Below are 10,439 nucleotides of genomic sequence, written 5' to 3'. Positions count from 1 at the left end.
TAGACCCCTTTTTTAGAATGGTAAAAAGAAGTGCGGATACATCGAGTCTGAGACTAGTACCATCATTTGGGATCTGGGATGGTTGGGGGGTCTGGTTAAGTGAAATTTGTAGGCTGCTATTGCTAATTTTCTTCTTCATTGCTTCATATTTTATTTACTGTCTGGGGGCATTGCTAGGATCCAAAACCATTCAAGGTACCAATTGGCACACCTGTGCTTGAAAAGTTGTAAAGTGCGGCAGTGAACAGGGTTCGTGTTTTTTCTTTTTTTCTTCTCCACCATCTTTTTGTTTCATTCTTTTTTATTAAAGATTAGAAAAATACAGAACATGTATCATAGCATCAAAAATCGGTGTACAATGCATATAATCTCAATAATTGAGCATGGAAGCAATCATTAGAAAACACAATATGACATGAGCATGGTACATGTTGCTAAGGACACAGTCAACAACAATTCAGTGAATCATCTAGACTGTGTACATAGAGAAAGGTAGGGAGAAAAGAGAAGGGTAGGGAAAAGGAACAAAACAAAAACAAAAACAAAAACGTACCTTGTCAAAATACAAATAACACCTAAACAACAGACTTGGTACGACAAGCATCTAGAATGCAAAGTGCGAGCTGTCGGTCGGTCAGGGAAAAGAAGAGAAAGAGGTAGAAAGAGAGAGAGAGGTCGGGCCTGAGAACAGCAAAATCAGTCAATTAACTTTTACCGGTTTTTGACCCAGAGGGTCCACAACTGCCAATGACGGTCAAAAACTTGCCTAGAGCCGTGTTTATACGCCAGTAAGTTCTCATAAGCAAAGTTTTGTTTCACTATATCAACCAGCTCTGACACGTTGGGAGATAAGTTGGATTTCCATTTCCTGGCGATTAACAGCCTAGCAGCTAATAGGATGTGGGTGACAATTTTTCGGCAATCTGGGGGATAGAGATCTATACCTACATTGAGAATTGCTAAGGCGGGAGAAGGTTGAGTAATAATCCCCGTAATTTCCGAAATTGTACAGAACACCTTGTTCCAGAAGCTGGTGAGGTGTTTACATGACCAAAAAATGTGCATGAGATGGCCCACCCCCCCACAGCCCCTCCAACACAGCAGGGAATATGAAGCTATAAATTTAGACAGTCTGTACGGAGTGAGGTACCATCTCAGGGCAATTTTGTGGGCTAGTTCCCAATGGTTAGCACATTTGGAAGCTTGGTAGATGGCCTTAAAAGCTGACTGCCATTGATAGGTGGTAAAAGATTCCCCCAGGTCTGTTTCCCATTTTTGGTAAGGGGTGGATTTATGGAAATTAAGTTTGCTCTGTAGCATGTTGTAGAATAGGGAAGTACCTTTAATTGAGGAAGGAGTTTCTATAAAGAAGCGCCAACTCTGTTTATATAAAGTTATTTCAGGGGGGGCAAGGGAATTGAGGAGATGAGATAGTTGGAGGTATAGGTAATAGTCTGTAGCAGGAATGTGGAATTCAGACTGGATCTGAACAAAGGACTTGAGAATATTATTATTATTTAATAATTGTTGGAGGGTTGAGATACCGTTCCTTTCCCAGGATTGAAAAGATACATTAGGGATTATGAGCTCCACTACCCTAATTGGAGTAGGTACAGATACTCCCTGATCTTGAGGGGGTTTCATGGAGCAAAGTATTCTCCACGCCTCTAAGGAGGCCTGAGTAGAGGGAGGCAATTGGTTTAGTGTTCTCGGCTTCCAAGCATCAGCTAGTAGCATATGCTTAAGTGAGGGAGTAGAACTACATTGTCTTTCGACATCTATCCAAAGTTTGTCTGACGTCATCGAAAACCAATTTTTGAGCTGGGTTAGGTGAGTAGCTACCCAATAATCACGCAGATCTACCATTCCCATGCCTCCAGCATACCTATGTTTTAGCAGTTGGGCATGTGAACATCTTGGTTTCATTTTCTGCCAGACAAAGTTTTTCAAGATTTTATTAAGCGCGACCAGGTGTGTTTTTTTAATAGGCATGGTAAGTGTTCTAAAAAGGTATAGAATTTGGGGTAACATAAACATTTTAAAAGTAGCTAAACGGCCCGTCCAGGAGAGTTCACATTTAGACATTTTTTGTGCATCCCTGGTTAATTTTTCAATAAGAGGGGAATAATTGATGTCCGCTAATTTTGTGACATCTGAAACCAAACGAATACCCAGGTAAGGAATCCCAGAGGTGCTCCACGTATAAGAAAAAGAAGCTTGCAGTTTTTTCCGAAGGGCAGGGTCTACTCCTAAATCTAGCACCAAGGATTTCGTGTAGTTGACTTTGTAATAGGACAAGGCACTAAAAGTCGTGAGGACATCATGGGCTGCTGCTAAGGAGGTATTGGGATTTGTTAAAAAAATGATTATATCATCTGCAAATAGATTGATAACATGGGAGCTATTTTGAAACTCGAAGCCAGTGATCATTGGGGACATTCTAATTGCTTCTGCTAGGGGCTCGATTAATAAATTAAATATGGATGGGGACAGAGGGCAACCCTGTCTGGTTCCATTCGAAATTGTAAAGGAGCGAGATAGGATGTTGGAGGTATATACCTTTGCAGAAGGTGTAGTGTACAGTGCTAGTATGGCGGATAAAATTGGTCCCGTGAATCCAAATTTCTGGAGAGTGTGGGTCATATATTGCCAATGGATACGGTCGAATGCCTTCTCCGCATCCAGGGATAGCAGCAGAGAAGGCACCCGACTCGCTCCAGCATGATGAATTAGGCCCAACACTCTCCTGGTTGCGTCAGACGCCTGGCGTCCAGTAACGAAACCCGTTTGATCCGGTTTGATAAGAGTTGGGAGAATGGGAGTCAATCTACGGGCAATAATTTTCGCATATAATTTGAGATCCGTGTTTAGTAACGAGATCGGCCTATAATTAGCTGGTTGGGTAGGGTCCTTACCTGGTTTCGGTATGGTGACTATATAAGCCTGTAACATCTCTACTGGTAAGGAGGCTGAGGTCATTGCAGCTGCGAACACCGAGGAGAGACTCGGGGTGATAATGTCTTGAAAGCGCTTGTAATAATCATTCGATAGGCCATCAGGCCCAGGCGACTTACCAGCCGGCAAAGTGTGGATCGCTTTGGTGATCTCTTGGGGGGTTATAGGTGCGTTAAGCGCTTCTAGCTGAGCATCTGTAAGAGTAGGGAGTTGTAGCGAAGCCAGAAAGGATTGGATATCAGAGATATTAGGTTGTGGGGTGTTAGGGTCATCTTTTAGGTTATATAGGGAACCATAGTAGGATGCAAAAGCGTCAGCAATTTGTTTGGGGTTAACAAGTTTTTGTTTCGTGTTTGGATCTATCAGATGCCCAATTTTAGTTTGAAGCTTCTTCGCTCTGAAGCGATTAGCAAGGAATTTGCCTGCTTTATTGCCAGAGGAATAGTGTGCCCGTTTGAGGGCCTTAAGGTGTTTGTCATACTGTTCTATTAACAGCAGACGGAGGTCTGTTCGAAGTTTAGACAGGGCCATGCATGAGGATTGGGAGGGGTTATTCTTATTAGAAGACTCAAGGGACCTTATATCTCTCAATAAGCTATCGAGCCGCAACGACCTCCGCCTCTTAATGCGTGAGGACATCTGAATGAAAATGCCTCTTATAAAGGCTTTGTGAGCGCACCAGACAACAGAAGGGTTGGAGACTGAATGAGAGTTTAACTGAAAGTACTCTTTCAAATGCTTAGAAATGTCTATAACATTCTGTTCAGAATTGAAAAGTTGTGAGTTAACCCTCCAAACATATGCAGGAGAGGGTGTGTGTTTCTCCACAATCGATATGGAAACCGGCGCGTGGTCCGACCACGTAATATCATGGATACTGGAGGAAGACACAGCCTGCAAAAGTAATTTGTCCACTAGAATCATATCGATCCGAGAGTACGAGTTGTGGCGTACGGAGTGGAAAGTAAAGTCACGTTCTTCGCCATGTTGGCATCTCCAGGCATCATAGAGGTCCTCCTTATGGAGCGTTGGTTGGAGTGCCAAAGGAAGGCGTTTTGGTTTAGAAGAGCTATCTAGGCGAGGATCAGCAGTGATGTTAAAGTCCCCGCAAACCACCAGTTGTCCCCGTCTAATCTTCGAGAGTCTGCGGAATAATTTGTTTGCAAAACGTAGCTGGTGAGTGTTTGGAGCATAGGCACTCACAATCGTAAAGGGACTGTTATTGATGTTGCACAAAAGTATTAGAAATCTGCCATTAGGATCCCGGATAGAATCATGGAGGGAGAATGCCACAGAGTTTTTAACTGCAATGAGGACCCCTTTCCGCTTCTGTGGTGCTGATGCGGTAAATACGTGAGGAAATTGTTTATGGTTCAAGGTTGGCAGGGCAGATTCCAGAAAATGTTTTTCTTGCACACAGATCAAGTCACTCCCTAATTTAAGAGATTCCCTCCAGAGAGATGCTTTTTTTTGCAGGGTGATTGAGCCCCCTCACATTGAATGAAGTTATTTTAATCACCATGTGGGCGGTAGGGTAAGAATGCTCACTTTACCTTTAGCCATCAAGAGCAGGTTGATATTCAGGCATGCAGGGGTTGCAGGAGAGCCAGCGACCAGAGTGATGATTTGTCGACCGACCAAGTCTTTTCCACAGATGTCAAAACGATGCTTCAAAACAAAACCAGAAACAAAAGAAAAAACAGCTAAAAAACAACAGATAAGTAGTAAAAACATGAGCGATCCCAGCTGGAATCTGAGTGCAGGGGAAATGCACCATAGTAGGGGGAGGGACATTGTGGTCTTAGCGTCTTAGCGGACCGGGCAAAGTGATCTCTATTCATTCTGGGTTAGTAGCCAGAGGTAATTAGGTTGTGCGGCTTTTCTGTCTGCGTTTGTGGGAAACGGTATGCCACATCTCCTGATCATCCAGCTTGGACTGAGGTGGACGAGATGGCGGTTCCTGCTCGGGAAGGATGTCCCATGAGCGAAGCAAAGCTAAACCTTCTTCCAAAGATGTTATCACAGAGGTAGTGTTGTTGTAGGTAATGGTAAGCTTTGTGGGAAAACCCCAGCGATAAATGATGTCATGGTTCCTGAGAGCCTTGGTAATAGGTATAAGTGATTTTCTTTTCTGCAGCGTGTATTGCGACAGGTCCGCATACACTTGAAGTCGAGAAAATCGCTCAGGATTATGTGTTTTTTTACGAAAGTTCGCCATAAGCTGGTCTTTGACATGGTAAAAATGCACCCTCATTATCACGTCTCTCGGAACGTCATCGGGAAGGTAAGAGGGTTTTGGTAGGCGATGTATTCGGTCAATTACCACTTCAGAGGCAGGAATCTCTGGTAAAACCTCATGGATCAGGTCACAGGCATACTGATTAAGATGAGTGTTCAAGACAGTTTCAGGGACACCCCTAAGTTTCAAGTTATTCCTCCTTGAGCGGTCCTCAAGGTCTGCGACTTTGGCTTTGAGGGTCTCTAACTGGTCATCTTGCTCATTATGTGCATCTATGAGGGAGTTGTGGGAAGCAGCAAATTCACCCATCTTGTTCTCTATTTTGTCAACTCTCCCTCCCAATTCATGCAATTCAGCTTTAAAATCAGCTACACATTTCAGCATGTCAGTCTGCAACGATGCACGAAGAGACACCAGCATGTCTTTTAATATTGTTTCAGAGACAGGCTGAGCTGTGGCCGTGAAGGAGTTAAATGTGTCAGACAATTCCCTGGTTGTGTCAGCCGAGTTGCAACTGAGGCTTACCTCTATGGGGGATGAGCCAGCCGACAGCCTGGGTTTGGACTTAGCAGGGCTCTGCATGGAAGGAGTAGAAGCCGCTGGTGATCTGGGCTGAGAGGCCTTAGTAGCTCCGAGCGATGCAGGGCTCTGTGAGGAGCGTGATGAGCTGCTGGAGGCGGACGGCGAGCAGCCGCCGGCACCATCTTGTACATGCGTCTGCTCCATAGGAAGGAAGAAGTGTGGGAGCTTCTTAATCCCGGCGGGTTCCTTCTTTTTTCTGGCCATCGCGGAGGTCTCACCCCTCTCCTGAAGCCTCTGTGCTGTGTGCCGATCGTCGGTGTTGCCTCTGGCCGCTGCTGTTCCCGGTCCTACGGAGGAGCTACGAGCTCATGCGGCCATCCAGCAGCGCGGTAGCCACGCCCCCCCTTCTCCACCATCTTTCAGGGTTTGCTTTACATTCTTTCCTTTTTTTGACCGGTCTCTCTTCTCCTCCTCCTGGACCTTGACTATTTCTCCCCCCAGAGTACATCTTCCTGCTGTTTGGCCTTTAGTATTGGATAGGAAGCTTCTAATACCTGTAACACCAAATAACAGTGTCTCCCTTTATAACTAATGTATGCTTCCCTTTAAAATAAAAAGATTAATAGAATGGTACACATTGATTGGGGGATTAATTTAATATTTAAAAAAAAAAAAGGGTTTTACCCATTTACCCTAAAACGGTAACACATAATGCTTCCTCTGAGGACATTAAGGGATAATTTACACTTTAGTGATACATTGTAGTGTGTCATTGTGCATTGCGTTGAGGCAACCAGTTGTGAATGGACTTCCAACTCACCTGACTCTTTTTTAGTAACACAGCACACCACAACACTGGAATATGCATTGTAAAGCAGGTGCATTGCAGGAATACATGGTAACATTTGTTTTGCCATAATGCATAAGTGTAATGGGCCCTACATATCTACACTTTCCAATAGGAAAACAAATCCAATGAACCACTGATTGAACCATTTTATTACCAAAAGTATTTGGACGCCTGCCTTTATACGCATGTGAACTTTACTGGTGTAGTCAAATGGACTACAATTGTAAAGCACCGTATCCTGGGCCTTTCAAAGCCGCACTTGTCCCTCTAGTGCTCAGTGTATCAGGTGACATTGTATTTGTGTGCCCAGCAGCAGGACTGTGGGATGAGTTGTTCTCCCGTCAGATAATTGCTATACCTGATTATGTGTCCGGACTACATAGCTCAGGGATCTTTGCTGCTTTTAGGAAGATGTTGGGAGTAGCTGTAAAAGAAGCAGACATCCCACGCGGTGGTCTCTTCCTTCCTGATGCAAGACGGACCTCTCTGTGCAGGAGGTTGCAGCTTACCACACGGAGTTCCACCCTCCAACCTGTAACCTGAAGAGCCTAGCTCTGTTTGCTGTCGGACATTCTTCCAGCATCACTCGGTCGACTGTCTTTCGGTGTGACAAGCTTCACATTGGGAGATCGAGACAGCGGATCTGCTGCACGAGTGTCGCTACACGAGTTCCTGTACAGAAGACATCAGAGCAGTCTGGTCATTGGTTAGAGGGCAAATCGCCCAACCATAATCCATCCTTTGCCACAATTATACTGGAACACATTGCACAGAAACCTCCACACCAGGAATACTTTACTGAATTGATTTGAACACTGTGCTTAGACAACTCTAGTCTTCCATACTACAAGAAATGCACTGTTTACCACTACACCTAATCGGATTACAGTTAACGAGCTCCTACGTACCGGTGAAGAACATCAGATCTGCAACGTGACCTTTATTGCCATTACTGATAAAAGGGCTCCTCTTTATATTATCATCCTTACAACTGCCCTCCCTTCTTACTATAGAAGCATAGGCTGGCCAGATTCCATCTCTTTCAGAGTGTCAGTACAGTCAGTTAGCTGAAACATCCATTTAGGAGGTAACCTTATTTCTCAAGGAAGTGGTTATGAGTGAGTGAGTGTGAGTGAGTAACTTGTATAGCGCAACAAATGTGAACTTAATCGCCTCAAGGCGCTGGCATCCAGAGTCGTACCGGTCTTTTCAGAAGAGGTGGGTCTTTAATTTTTTCCTAAAGGCCCAATGGTTTTCCTCCAAGCGGATGGTAGTGGGTAGAGCATTCCAGAGCCGTGGTCCTTGGACCGAAAATCTACGATCTCCCTTCGATTTGTATCGGGATTTAGGAATTTGGAGAAGGTTTTGGTTGGTTGACCGGAGCACGCGCTTGGTGACGTAAGGTTTTATTTTCTCGCTTAAGTATTGGGGAGCGTTCCCCTGTATACATTTGTGTGTGAGGCAGAGTGTCTTGAATGTCACCCGGCCCTGTACGGGCAGCCAGTGGAGGGACCTCAAGGCCAGGGAGACTGATTCCCACGGCTTTTTACCTGTTACCAGTCTGGCTGCCGTGTTCTGGACGACTTGTAGGGCACGGTAGGGCCGCGTCAGAGACTCCTGCTACTTCTTTGAGTCGCGTGAGCAATGTGTTGTGGTCTACCGTGTCGAAGGCTGCACTAGGAGACAGGATTCTCCGTCATCTGCTGCTTCGAGGGCGTCATCCCATATCTTGAGAAGAGCCGTTTCTGTGCCGTGGCCTGGGCGAAAACCTGAATTGATTTGAACACTGTGCTTAGACAACTCTAGTCTTCCACACTACAAGAAATGCACTGTTTACCACTACACCTAATCGGATTACAGTTAACGAGCTCCTACGTACCGGTGAAGAACATCAGATCTGCAATGTGACCTTTATTGCCATTACTGATAAAAGGGCTCCTCCTTATATTATCATCCTTACAACTGCCCTCCATTCTTACTATAGAAGCATAGGCTTGCCAGATTCCATCTCTTTCAGAGTGTCAGTACAGTCAGTTAGCTGAAACATCCATTTAGGAGGTAACCTTATTTCTCAAGGAAGTGGTTATACAGTATTGTCTTTATTAATATTGTCTTGTGCCCTTTTGGAGGAATTCTTTTGCTGAGTTGGAGCTGTTGCCAAAACCTTTTTCTTTATTGGTTCTGGTAAAATATTCTTAGAACCTAAATATGCAAAGTGTCTGATTTAGTACAGCATACAAGGATGTCTGAACCCAGAGTGTCAGGTGGGTTGGAATGTTCACTGGATCACAGCCGTGCAGATGAGCAGGTAATTCTAAGCCATCCTCTAGGGGGCCGTGCTATACTTTTGAAATGTCAGTTTTGCTACAGCAGATTCTATACAATATACAGATGCACTACTTTACAGGCAGACTAAAGGGACCCCCAAGCACTGTATTTAAATAAATTTTTCATTTTTATTGTTTTACTTTAAGCATTATTGCCCCTTTAAAAACAATTTTTACATGATACATGATCCCCGGGGCAGTGGTCATCAACCCTGTCCTCAGGGCCCACTAACAGCCCAGATTTTATGTATTACCCTGGGGAGATGCAGACTAGAATACTGCAATCACTAAGCAGCAAATGTTATCACCTGTGCTGTATTTCAGTTATCTTGCAAACCAGGCCTGTTAGTGGGCCCCGAGGACAGGGTTGATTACCACTGCCCTAGGGCATTACCCAGGCCCTCATACCTTCTGTGACGAGATCCTTTCTCGCCCGGTTCTGCTCTCCCGACACTCCTCTGCTACCAGTGAGTCAGCTTGCCGATTGCAGCGTCTGATGGTCCAGTCATCCAAGGTTCCGGGATCCGAATTACAGCTATGTGCCATTCGGACCCATTAAGAACAAACACCAGGCAGGCTGTATGTAAGTTCCAACAGGACTCTTTATTTTCAAGTACACAGCACACTTTTATACAGAATTTGGTATATCCCACCCCCAACAACCGCTTTCCCATTGGTCAATTGTAAAGTATGCAGTCTTCACTCAGGTCCTCCTTGACCATGCAAATGAGGACTTGAAATAGTCAACAGGGATTGGTCCAATAGCTTGGATAGAAAGACTTGTGTATTGAGACAGAAGCCCCAGGGGGTAATCAATGTACACAATAACCCGGTCTACTTAATTACTACCTCTGAGAGGTTACATTGCTTTAGACAATAGCATGCTAATTCAATACAGCTGACAGGCTTCTGACCTTTAGAACAATACAAAGTCCCTTAGCATAAACACATACATCTTCAGACGGGCTGTCTCCGACAGAAGACACCCACACCTGATAATCACAAAGGCTTTAAACAGGCTTATCACATAATGGAAATGTCTCAATATAGCTCAGTAACCACTCCATTACTCCAAGGTCCATGACACCTTCTTATAGCCAATAACTTGCATATAAGCCTTCAAAATGGGGACTTTAAATTTTTCAAGTTTGGGCCCCATAGACTTCAATGGGATTCGGTGTTCGGGTCCAAACTTTTTGCAATGTTTGGCTGTTCTGGTGCAAACTGAACCGAGGGGTGTTTGGCCCATCTCTAGTCAGTAACAAGTGGTTGCAGGTTAATATCAAGCACAAGTGTAGTCAAGGATCAAGCCAAAGGTTGGTAATAACTGGTGGTGGAAATACAGAAAGCAGCAGGAGTGGGAAGTTTGAGATATTGGCTGGAAAGAGCACAATAATCTGGAAAACAGGAAGTGCAAAGGCATGGCTAAAATAGGAAGTTCATGGGAGAAACAAAGGATTCAAGAGAAACGTATTTCAAGGCAAGATCTGGAATTGTCCAGAGAGCTGTCCAACATCCCAGGTGAAGGCAGGGGACAAGCAGGCTG

Source organism: Rana temporaria, chromosome 3 (genome assembly GCF_905171775.1).
Source record: "Rana temporaria chromosome 3, aRanTem1.1, whole genome shotgun sequence".
Taxonomy (NCBI): Eukaryota; Metazoa; Chordata; class Amphibia; order Anura; family Ranidae; genus Rana; species Rana temporaria.
The sequence above is the reverse complement of the archived record's forward strand: the minus strand, read 5'-3'. Positions refer to the sequence as shown.